Source organism: Etheostoma spectabile, chromosome 22, assembly GCF_008692095.1.
Source record: "Etheostoma spectabile isolate EspeVRDwgs_2016 chromosome 22, UIUC_Espe_1.0, whole genome shotgun sequence".
Taxonomy (NCBI): Eukaryota; Metazoa; Chordata; class Actinopteri; order Perciformes; family Percidae; genus Etheostoma; species Etheostoma spectabile.
In genome coordinates, this window is record NC_045754.1 from 20,068,017 (window position 1) to 20,080,044 (window position 12,028).

General features: G+C 42.6%; 1 protein-coding gene across 1 annotated transcript in view; it reads right to left on the minus strand.

Moving 5' to 3' along the window:
* Window positions 1-12,028, minus strand: part of adarb2 (adenosine deaminase RNA specific B2 (inactive)) — a 292,008-nt gene that overhangs the window by 28,759 nt on the left and 251,221 nt on the right. The window lies entirely within an intron of this gene.

Sequence of the window (12,028 nt, forward strand, 5' to 3'; positions counted from 1 at the left end):
GGTTGCCAAATAATTACTTGAGTAAGAGTAAAAAAGTGTTGATGAAAAAACTACTCAAGTAGTGGTAACTGTTGAGTAACGCTGATTATTCTTAACACAAGCACAATCAGACCGACAAAAATACAAAATAATCATATTTAGGCAAATTATGTTCACCAATCATTTAAATAATAAATGTATTTATTAATTACAAAATAGCTTATTGAGAGACTTATCACATCAAATGAGGATGGATACTGCATGTGTAAAACATATTTATGTAACCTAAAAGACAAACATCACTCCACAGCAGAAACTAAAACCACCGCTACGTCTCCTCAGGTTAGAGGTGACTTGTTGAATGCTACATGTCCGTTTTTTTTTGGTCGACACTGAAGAAGCCGCATGACGTAGCTGCTGTTTCACACTTTTCCTAAAGGTAAACAATGCTTTCACTATGAGGCGGGGGGGTTCCTCCACGTGCCTTGGCGACATTCTTGTTTTGCTCGACTGTAAGCTAACACGTCCCGCCCATAGATATGTACAGTCTATGGTCCCGCCCATAGATATATACAGTCTATGGTCCCGCCCATAGATATATACAGTCTATGGTCCCGCCCATAGATATATACAGTCTATGGTCCCGCCCATAGATATATACAGTCTATGGTCCCGCTGCTGAGAACGAGTATGGTCACGTGACTGCACAACGCCGTTTGATTGGTGGAACACAGTCACGTGGGAGAGCCTTCAGCGGAAGACTCTCTCTCTGTCAAAATAAAACATTAAAATGAGACGTACGCGGGGGTAAAAACAATGACGCGTAGTAACGAGTAACGAGCTCATTGTAGCCTGATGTAGCGGAGTAAGAGTACAGTTTCTTCTTCACTAATCTACTCAAGACAAGTAAAAGTATAGTGATTTAAAACTACTCCTAGAAGTACAATTTTTGCAAAAACTTACTCAAGTAAATGTAACGGAGTAAATGTAAACGGTAAAGTATCGTTAACCACCTGCACAGGACAAGGGTAGCACAAGACTAATCCAAAGGATAACGAGGTGACAAAGGCAGGTGACAAGAGGGCTGGGAAACAGGTGGAAAACATCAGGTAATCAAGGGGGCGGAAAACACAGGAAGTAAAACTAAAGACAAGACGAGACAGAGACCCAGACTTCAAAATAAAACAGGAAACAGACAAGACAAAAAATACCTACAAAAAAAGCAGGACAGGACAGAACCAGGTAAGAAATAACACAGGAAACAGACTGCAACTATAAAACAAGACAAAAACACCAAACCATAACAATGAGTGGGGTAATTTACGAGGTAAAAAGTCGGTTCCATTAGCGACTGCTAAGCTAATCAGCTGCTAACGCTGAATCGCCCACCCAGGTAAAAAAAGCTTCTTGACGGTTGTTTGGCTCGAGGTCGTGGGACAAAGGACCCTAGGGTGAAATCATCGGAACCATCGCTTTAAGAAAGAGTCCAAGAACACACTGACATTTACAAAGGGAGAAAACAGACTTCTGGCTAGATTGCTAAAATCACAACAAGAAACCAACAGTAAGGTGGCGTAAGGTGAAAAACTATTATTCTCTGATTGTATTATTGTATATGGGATAAGACTAATTTTGGAAGAGGAAGTAATACGATAAATCACATGTGAACTCCAAACACATGTTGGCTTCAGAAATCGTACATACATAGCCAGTAGAAGACATCTTTTGTCTGTCCTGTATTTCTGTATGCGGACGAGACGTCCTAATTTGGCTTAACACCAGGTAAGTGATGATTTTATGTGTATACCTTTACCACATGCCGGCAGTGCATTTATTGTTTTTATTTTATTAACCTTATTATATTTGTGCTTTTATGTGTTATCTATTATTCTGTATTATCATTTGTGCAGCACTTTGGAAACCTGTGTTTGTTAAAATCGTGCTATATAAATAAGTGGATTGGATTGGACTTAGTATTTAGAAAATAGAGCGTAGTTGCCTAAGGACTTACCAGGTTTAAGTATGAAATTAGATAAGGATTTTAACATCAATGAGCTCATGGCTATAATGCTTCACATTATACACATTTGCACATTTAACACTTATAGACATTTCAACTGGCCTAAGAACAAAGTAAATACGCAATTGGGATAATCGTGAAAAAAAATGTCCGAACAACACTTTGTATAACACATTTTCACATCATGGCAAGTCCTTTAGAGCAAAGTAACAAACAATAGAAGTAAAAAATATAAGAAAAAATAAGCCATACAATAAACCATTAACAGCAATGGGTGGATGGAAAGATAGTGTGAAGATGGTCATGTGTGGAACTAGATCAGACAAGGTGGACGATTCCATTTGCTCACACGGGGACACGGAAAGGAGGAAAGACGGTATAAAGGTCATTTGTCAGATAACTTTGGTTGGTTCTCTGTGTAGCATGGTGAGGTCTCTTCAGAAGCTCCATCAAACCACACCAGCCAGGATTAGCTAGCTCCAAGTAGTGAGGGAGGAAACAGTCCCTCTACCTATGAACAGGGCTGGCACCACACCTTCTCATTTGCATTCCTGACTCGTATTTTAGTATGCCGAGACATCATGTATTTTAGAAAATAGAGTTCAGTTGCACAAGGACTTTTTCAGGCTAAAAAATGTAATCTTGGATAAGGGACGCTTTTGCCAAGTCTAAAGCCAGTAATGGGAAGGACACTTTTTCCTAATCTACTTGAAAACCAAGTTCAAACAGATTATCTGTGTGATTAATGGTTGCTTTAAGAGTGCTGCAATGAGCCAATCACTGACATATGTGGCACAAGGATCTATAGCTAGGTGAGGGGCCTTTCTCCTGCCTCCTGCCCTGCCTCAGGACATGTTCCTAATACCTTGGAGGACTAGATGCTCCCTGATGTGTCCTGTGGTGTGGGTACACTGCAATGCAGGTAAAGCATTTGTACATCAAATGTAGTGAGCCAATCACAAGAAACCAGACTGCTTCTTCTAACTAAACGGAAGAGGAAGCCTCTGGGAGCCTTCCTACAGGAAAATATTTTTCCTTTTATACAAAAGATCCATGGGAATCGGTGCCTAAAAGGGGCATTAGGGCCGTCTGTCAAAGGTCTAGCATGAAACACAGGAGTGATGGCATCACATTTTCACAAAACTCATCATGCCTTTTTTTTCTACTGTTTTGAACCTTGTGACGGCCGCCCCCAGACTACGATACCATCAATAGGACACATATTTAGTCTCAGATATTGGTGTAATATCCATGGGGTGGCAGTAGCTCTGTCTGTAGGGAGTTAGGTTGGGAACCGGAGGGGTGCGAGTTCAAGTCCACATAGGACCAAGGTATGACGGACTGGACAATTCCGGCCAATGCCAAGGTCCTCTTGAAAACTGCTGGGGGGGGCATTGCATGGGCGCCCTCCCTCTGACATTCTTCGTTAGTGAATAGGTACTGAGCATGTGTGTGTAGTTCAGGCCTGTGTGTAATAACAACAGATGAATTTCCCCTTGTGGGACTATTATTATGTATATGCCCAGGCCTAGCAGTTACCTATCTGGAAATAGCAAAAAATACCGTCTAGATCGAGGTTTGTGAATCAGCACGGTGTCTTGTCAGCCAGATTATAGGGGAATGGTCTTTCCCCTCCTGACACATTAGGCCTTGGTTCACCCAAGTCTGTTGGACAGCATGACAGAAACTTCTAAAGAGGTCACGTAGCGGTATTCTCAACGTGAGACATGAAGCAAATGCTTTGAGAGAGATCACAGAGCACAAAGTTATCCGTCTCGTGTTGGTTTTCTTGAGAAAAAGACGCTTTTCTCAGTGAGGATTCAGGCCAGTGCAGGGCCAAGTGAGAGCCCGGTGGACTGACTGACAGATAGACAGAGGTGGTGCAGAGGGGAGTGGGGGTGGGGGGAGGCTGGATCAGCACGTTAACGGCATGCCATGCCACAAATCTCTCCCATCGCCTTGAAAGTCAGGCTTCGCTGGCTTCAGGCAGACCTGCAGGCATCGCCAGCCCGGCACATGAGCTTTTATCAGCCTGGCCCAGATGGCACTGCGGCGGTAGGTCCCGAAACCTCCACTGATGAGGAATGGGAAGGAGGGCAAGGGAGGAAAATGGGGAGTGTGTGGGTGTGGTGTGTGTGTTTGGCAGGTTGAGGAAAAGAAGAGCACAGCAAGAAAGGAAAATCGAAGGTAGGGTGGAATAAGTTCAACTTTTACTCTAGAAACTACAGCAGAAAACTTTTAAATCTCAATGAATGTACTGTAGTATTTGGATCATGTGTAACAACATTAAAGTAAACCTTATGTCTGGTAAAAAGAACTTTTCCGTCCTATTTTTGCCAGTAGAAATAAGTCCTAATAGTAGTCACAGTAGTAATATATTATACTTGAATTGTTTCTATAACGCCTATGCAAGTTTGCCAGATCAGGTAGTGGATCTGTAGTTTGAATGAGACATTCTACTTCCAACTGTAGGCGGACCAAGAGGAAAGGTGCTGTGGCGTTGCTTTAACCCTAAGAGTTGACAAATACATATATTTTTTCAAAAATAAATCCAGACGCTTTTGCCCTTATGACAATAATCAAAAATAATAATATCATATACTTATATCACACCAACAGCAATGCTAGACAAGCATTTGTGGTGTCTAAAACGCTCTCTTGTATGATTGGAGTCATCAAGTGCAAAAAAAACACCATAATGAACAATAACTCATATAAAGGAAAACTATTTACATTTCTTCAAAAAAGGCCCAAATGTATCCAAATCTCAAAACAGTGTGCGTTCTTCTCTGTAGAACGATAATAGATGATCTTTGATCACATTAGACTAGCCTGACTTGGAGTGATCTATCTTTCCCACTATGAACTATCTTTGTTCTCACTGGATCTCAGATGCCCATATAAGGCATAACGTGACGGACCTGCCTCCCATTGGTTGGAAAAATGTCAACACTAGAGCCCGACCGATATATCGGCGGGTCAGTATATTGGTTGGACAATATTAGGCATTTCCCGATCTATCGGTATCGACATTTATAATGGACGATTAAAAATAAAAAAATATGATATATATATTTATAAATATCATCATCAGAATCATTTATATGACAAATGTTATGATAAATTAATATTTAAAAATAAAACGGACCGTCAACAATGTTATGAGCGTTGCTAGTTTGTCACCAGAGGGCATTTGTATTTTATACATTTTATTTATCAGAACTTTAATATATTTTGATGTTCCTCTGTGACAACAAAACAAGTGATTATCATATTATTTTAGTGAGAAATCATAAATAACTACAATAACTAATGTTAGAGAAACGGGTTTCTGGATTTTTTTTTTTATGTACTGCCGATCGGCCGATATATCGGCATGTCGGATTTTTTAATAACCAAATATACGTATCAGTATCCTTTATCGGTCGGGTCTAGTCAACACACTCGCACAGCTTCATGGGGAACGTTTTTCCACTGCTGGTAAAAAAAAAATTGTTTCAAAAGAAGCTGAAGGAAGCAACAAAAATCACCGCTGGAAAAAAAAAACCAGGAGTTTGGGAATTCCGACGGAGTTCAGACGTCGACATGACTATTGTTCGCGACACAAAAGGGTAAGTTAAGTTTCCCGGTAACGTTAGCTTTCATTTGCATGTGTTAGGGGCCCCGGTCAGTATTTACTATACGCTATATGAAGTACATGAACTTTAGCAATCATGATTACACACCACAAACATGTATGATGTGTACTGTTGTGGTTTCAGAGGCATTCACGCTTTGCAAAATCGCCGCCGCAGACGCTGGTGGGCGATGTCCGACCGGTGAAACCTTGGTTCGGACACTGCGGACTTCGTATAATCTTTATGAGTCATGGAGAGCTTATGACAACGACTGGGATGCATCTGGGCCAGCAGAGCCAGGGGGGGGGACACTGTCAGGGGTGCAGAGGAAGAAGACCGGGATGTACGGGAGGGTTTGATGCGCTACTTGAAAAGCTAAATAAAAACTTTCTTTGATATATTGTCTTGTTTTTTTAAGGTAACAGTGTGCAATATTGGAAACGACATAAAGCCCTAATAGGCCTGAATATTGAACAGTTGAAAAGTGAGAATAGTGCAGAGCGTAGATAATCTGTCGGTGTCCGGCTAGATTTTTTTTTTTGAATGTCGCGGTTGTTCCGGACACACACTCCGCACTCTTGTTTGCTAAAAACGCAGTGATAAGTGACGATTCTCTCCGACCAACCACGGTCTGCAGGTTTTCAGTCACTTTTGGTTTTGCCTCAGCTCGCTTGGAACCTCGACTGAGGTAGTAGTTCAGGCTAAAGCCAGTAAAGCAAAAAAGGCAAGTAGAGTCGAGGCGAGTCGAGTAGATACCACGCAGTGGGAAAACCGCCATTAGACAAAACGGTAGCACAGAGGGTAGCGGCAAAAAATGACAGAAAACGTGATCAATATGGACAAATCTTGGATGTAATTTGGATTTATTGCTCAACAACCCCCCAACAAAGGCACAAGTTCCAGACGGATAGAAAATCCCTGTAAGGCTAGAAAGACGCAAAAAAAGACTGTCTGTTTTTGCTTTTAAATGATTAAAATAGAATAAGAGATGCCGTTCTCACCTCAGAGGGTTGAAGAACTGCACTGCATTTAGCATCGCGCTTTGTTGGGGTGCAAATAGGTCACTGACAGAATTGTGTACAGTGTATATGTAGAAGCAGCTTCAGAAACACATCTCTGTGCATGGCGCGGTGTGTGAGATAATAATGAGAAAACAAAGCATCTTTCAGCCCCTTTGGTTGTTTGAATGAATGAAGAGGAAATGAATGTCTGGGGGGGAAAATGCAGGTTAAAGCTACCCACAAAAAACATACAATATTCACGAGTGTGTACACAGCACCATAAAAAGCTCTATATCACGAGTTCAAACTATTGGCCTTCCCTTTAAGCAATGCACACCAATTCCTTCTTGGTGATAAAGCAAGTTCTAAAAGGTAACAGACTCAAACAATTTCATTCTCTGCTTTTCTTGCCGTTCCACTTCGCGATTGTTTAGATCAATTTTGCAGTGGATAATTTCTGCTGCGCTGCTCACTAGCTGCCATGAAATTGGCAGTGAGGTTGCCTTCAGTTTGGAAGAAGAGGAGAGGAGGAGGAGAGATGAATGGAAGATGGGGAGAGAGAAGACAGTGAGAGAGGTAGAAAGAGGGCGACGGCAGACAGAAGCGCTAGAGAGCCCCACAGGCACTGTGCTGTTTTTAAAACCAGGAATAATCAGCGGCATCACAGAAATCCAAAAAGGAGGGTCCAAAGCAAAAAGGCAGAGTGGAGTCAAAGGCCTGAGGCACTCGTCACACACAAAATACATCTGTTACTGGTGATTCAAAGATGTCACACCCCGGGATAACGGCACTGTCAAAAAGCATGTACATCACAGACTGAGACCTGCAAAGACTCACTATGGCAACTGCACCACACGGTCAGTGCACAATACTGTCAACGGACTCAACGGGAAGACAAGCACACGCCGCCTCGCTCATGGCAACTGAGGACGTAAAACACACTTTGTGACAGCACGCAAAGAGAGGTCAGGTATTTATTTAACACTATTTTGACGACTGCTCCTGAACTGTGGAGTGTTGTGGTGTTTGTGGGTGTGGGGGGGTGGGGTGTAACAATCAAGCAAAGAATTGCAATTTCCCTGTCAAATAACAAAAGGGAATTTTGCCTGTTGACCAGGTACAAGTGTGAGCAAATCGCACTCATATTCAAGCGATTGACATATTCAAGATATATTACCCACCTTTTTTTAGGCTAAGTTGGCCAGTTTAACTGATTTGAATCTAATACCGGTTTCCTTCGCTTCAGCTTTGTGGCTGGTCTACATTGTCATCCTTCACAAAATGGCTTGAGCGCTGTGGCCAGGTCACGCCGGCTGATGTCGACACCGGGACAAAGTGTATTCTGCCCTGCCTCAAACTGTGTCACCGAACTGTGTCCCGCACACCTGCCTGTGTGCCATTGATTGCCCCTTGTTCCACTCAGTCATGAAAAATGCAGCCTTGTTTTCCATTTAACAAAGCAGGACATTACGACCATACATTTGGTCTCTGCTTTGAGACCCCAAAACTAAGGGGGGGGGGTGGGGGGGGGGGGGGGGGGGGCATGGTGGAGGGTGAGGGCATGGACTAGACCAACTGCCACTCTGCTTGTTTGAAAGCCATGGGTGGTGGGAAAGCAGAGAAAGGGGAGGTAATCTGGATCTGCCCCTATGGGTCATAAGGGGCAAGATTCCAGATCGGCCCACGGAGCTTTAATTTTCTCAAAGGCGAGCAGGATAACCAGGGTCGGTTTACACCTAGCACCATTTTAGCCACTAGCGGGGGGGGGGGGGGGGGGGGCAGGTTGTAAAAAAAACCATAAAGTGAAATTTTTGCCATAGGAACAAGAAATATGTTCAGATAATAAAAACGTTATGTCTATCATGAGTGACGTAAATTAGTCTGGCTGAAATGGCATAAAAACATGTAAAAAAATAGATAAGATACATTTAAACCAGTGCAAAAACATTGACAATACAAACTTTTGTTGCTACATGCAACATCTACAAAAAAAAAAACACTGAATAGATATGTTGCCTCTGTGTGACCTTTCAGCGTGGTGATGGCAGTCGGGATGAAGGAGTCTTTCGTGTACGTTTCTCCGAGCAAACGGGACCTTGTGACGCCGAGCTGATGGTGAAAGGATTGGTGGAGGGGTGGGTGAGATCCTGATTGTGAGGTGAGTACGGATTCAGTGAGTACCGGGGAAGCACAGTTAAAACGTCCTTGCTGACACAGCGGGTGGAGGCGCGCTGGGGCTTTCTTGCACTTTCTTGAGTCAGCGAGGTATTTAAAACTTCGACCGCTCAGCTGACCTTCGACGCTGAGGGGTTGAGACACTCGCTGTGAGCGCGGCGTTCCCCGCTCCGACAGCACAGCGTTGAAGCGGCTTTATTTGCATAGGTATACTTCTGTTTTCTGTCTGCACCACATAACACTGGTTCACTACTTGCTGTCGCATGTTGGCAAAATGGCTTCTCACATCCACCGCATCGCAATGCATCACACAGCACACTGTGAGACAGCCGTTTACACGCCTCACCTTTCTACTAATGAGAGGTACAGAATGTGTTAGAAAACTGTTTTTGCAGGCTGAAGAGTTCTCTATGGCGTGTTAATTGCACATCATGTGTAAAAGTGAAGGAGCGCCCCTTTTCATTTTTCACACACGCTACTACATCTACACTGGATATTCCCTTTCATCATGGAAGAGAAAACTTTGATTAAAATGATGCTGGTTTTAAGTTATAAAGTTTTTCTGAGTCCAAATTTAAATGAAAAGCCTTTTATCAAGGTCAAAGTTGTCTTTTCGACCCTTTGTGTCTCTCCCTCAGTGTTTTTGTCACTTTTCAACGTTTGGTGACTTTTTTTCCTGAGCCTTTTGCAATCTCTGGGGTTTTTTTGTACATTTGTACATTTTTGTCACTTTATTTGACATTTGTTCACATTTTTGTCACTTTTATTGACATTTTTCTCTGTTTTTTACACTTTTTTTTAAAGTTGTTTTACCAATTGTTTTTTCTCCAAATGCTATAAAATTGACCAAAAAAAAACACAAATTCAATAAAGAAAGTGTTGAACTGATTATGCATTTAACTTGTGAGCGCGTTGTGGGAACCATCCACGTTACTTTTTGGGAAAATTTGTTTGAAAGAAACCCAAATTTCTGATATTGAAACTTTTTGAAAAGGGGTCAATTTGGAGGGGTTAAACAAGTAGTGTACCAAGGTAATGTAATAAGGACAAAATTATCCACATGTGGTCTGCGGCTTTCTAACCATGTCAATAGATGGACTGTTTTAAGTCTTACAACCACTCAAAGCTCCAGAAAACCACACAACTCAGGGTTCAGTGTCTTGCCCAAGGACACTTCAACATTCAATTCAATTCAATTCAATTTTATTTATAGTATCAATTCATAACAAGGTATCTCAAGACCACATACAGATAGACCACACTCCAGAATTTACAGGAAACCCAACAGTTCTAGTAGTCTCCTCCAGAGCAAGCAACAGTGCGACAGTGGCGAGGAAAAACTTCCTTTTAGGCAGAAAACTCGGTCAGACCCAGGTCTTGGTAGGCGGTGTCTGACGGGCCGGTTGGGGTTAGAATGAAGAGGGCAATAACAAATAATAGAAAAATTAGTAGTTTGTAGCGGTTCATGGCATAGCAGGACGTTGTGCGGCATTACAAGGCCCAGCAGGACGTAGCAGGACGTAGCAGGACGTAGCAGGGCACTGCAGTGTAGCAGTTGAACATGGCATCACAGAACATGGAGCGGGACCATGGCGACAGCTGCTACCCGATTTTGGAGCCTCTCTGAACATGGGACTGCAGGGCCAGGGTTCGAACACCAACCTTCGATTGGTAGGCAACACGCCACCAACTAGCACAGCCGCCCTGCATAGAGGTTCAATCCTCGGCGCAGTGGCTGGGGGTTCGACTCGACCTGTGGCCCTTTGTCATTCCCCCTCTCTCTCCCTTTTTAGGTCTTCAGCTGTCCATAAAAACAAAATAATCTTTAAAATAAAAAATGATCCACACTAAAAATAGGTAGGAGTCACCAACCCATAATGAACAAAGTCTTCCATGGTCAAGTTATTCATGTGAAATGGGTCATTTGGATTGAACTACGGGCAGCCATATTGCAGCACCCAGGGACCAAGTCCAGTCCTGAGGCCACAGCTGGGAGGGATCAGTAAGAGATTCCTACAGTGCGACACACATGAATACAATAGAATAGAACAGAGCCGCCTTCATGTTATACACAATATTGCACGTACACTGTGCAGCAGAGATTGAGCAACCCTTACCAGGCTGCCTATTAAGTCCACAACTATATTAACTGTGTCACTTTGTGATTTATACTTCCGCCCATATCAGACCGACAAAAATACAAAATAATCATATTTAGGCAAATTATAGTTCATCCAATCATTTAAATAAATTAAAATGTATTTATTAATTACAAAATAGCTTATTTGAGAGACTTATCACATCAAATGAGGATGGATACTGCATGTGTAAAACATACTTTATGTAACCTAAAAGACAAACATCACCTCTCCACAGCAGAAACTAAAACCACCGCTACGTCTCCTCAGGTTAGAGGTTGACTTGTTGAATGCTCACATGTCCGTTTTTTTTGGTCGACACTGAAGACGCCGCATGACGTAGCTGCTGTTTCACACTTTTCCTAAAAGGTAAACAATGCTTTCACTATGAGGCGGGGGGGTTCCTCCACGTCTGCCTTGGCGACATTCTTTGTTTTGCTACGACTGTAAGCTAACACGTCCCGCCCATATATATTTACAGTCTATGGTCCCGCCATAGATATATACAGTCTATGGTCCCGCCATAAGTAATACAGTCTATGGTCCCCCCATAGATATATACAGTCTATGGTCCGCCCATAGATATACAGTCTATGGTCCGCTGCTGAGACGTATGGTCACGTGACTGCACAACGCCGTTTGATTGGTGGAACACAGTCACGTGGGAGAGCCTTCAGCGGAAGACTCTCTCTCTGTCAAAATAAACATTAAAATGAGACGTACGCGGGGGTAAAACAATGACGCGTAGTAACGATAACGAGCTCATTGTAGCCTGATGTAGGCGAGTAAGAGTACAGTTTCTTCTTCACTAATCTACTCAAGTACAAGTAAAAGTATAGTGATTTAAAACTACTCCTAGAAGTACAATTTTTGCAAAAACTTACTCAAGTAAATGTAACGGAGTAAATGTAACGGAGTAAATGTAACTCGTTACTACCCACCTCTGCACAGGACAAGGGTAGCACAAAGACTAAATCCAAAGGATAACGAGGTGACAAGAGGCAGGTGACAAGAGGGCTGGGAAACAGGTGGAAAACATCAGGTAATCAAGGGGGCGGGAAAACACAGGAAGTAAAACTAAAGACAAGACGAGACAGA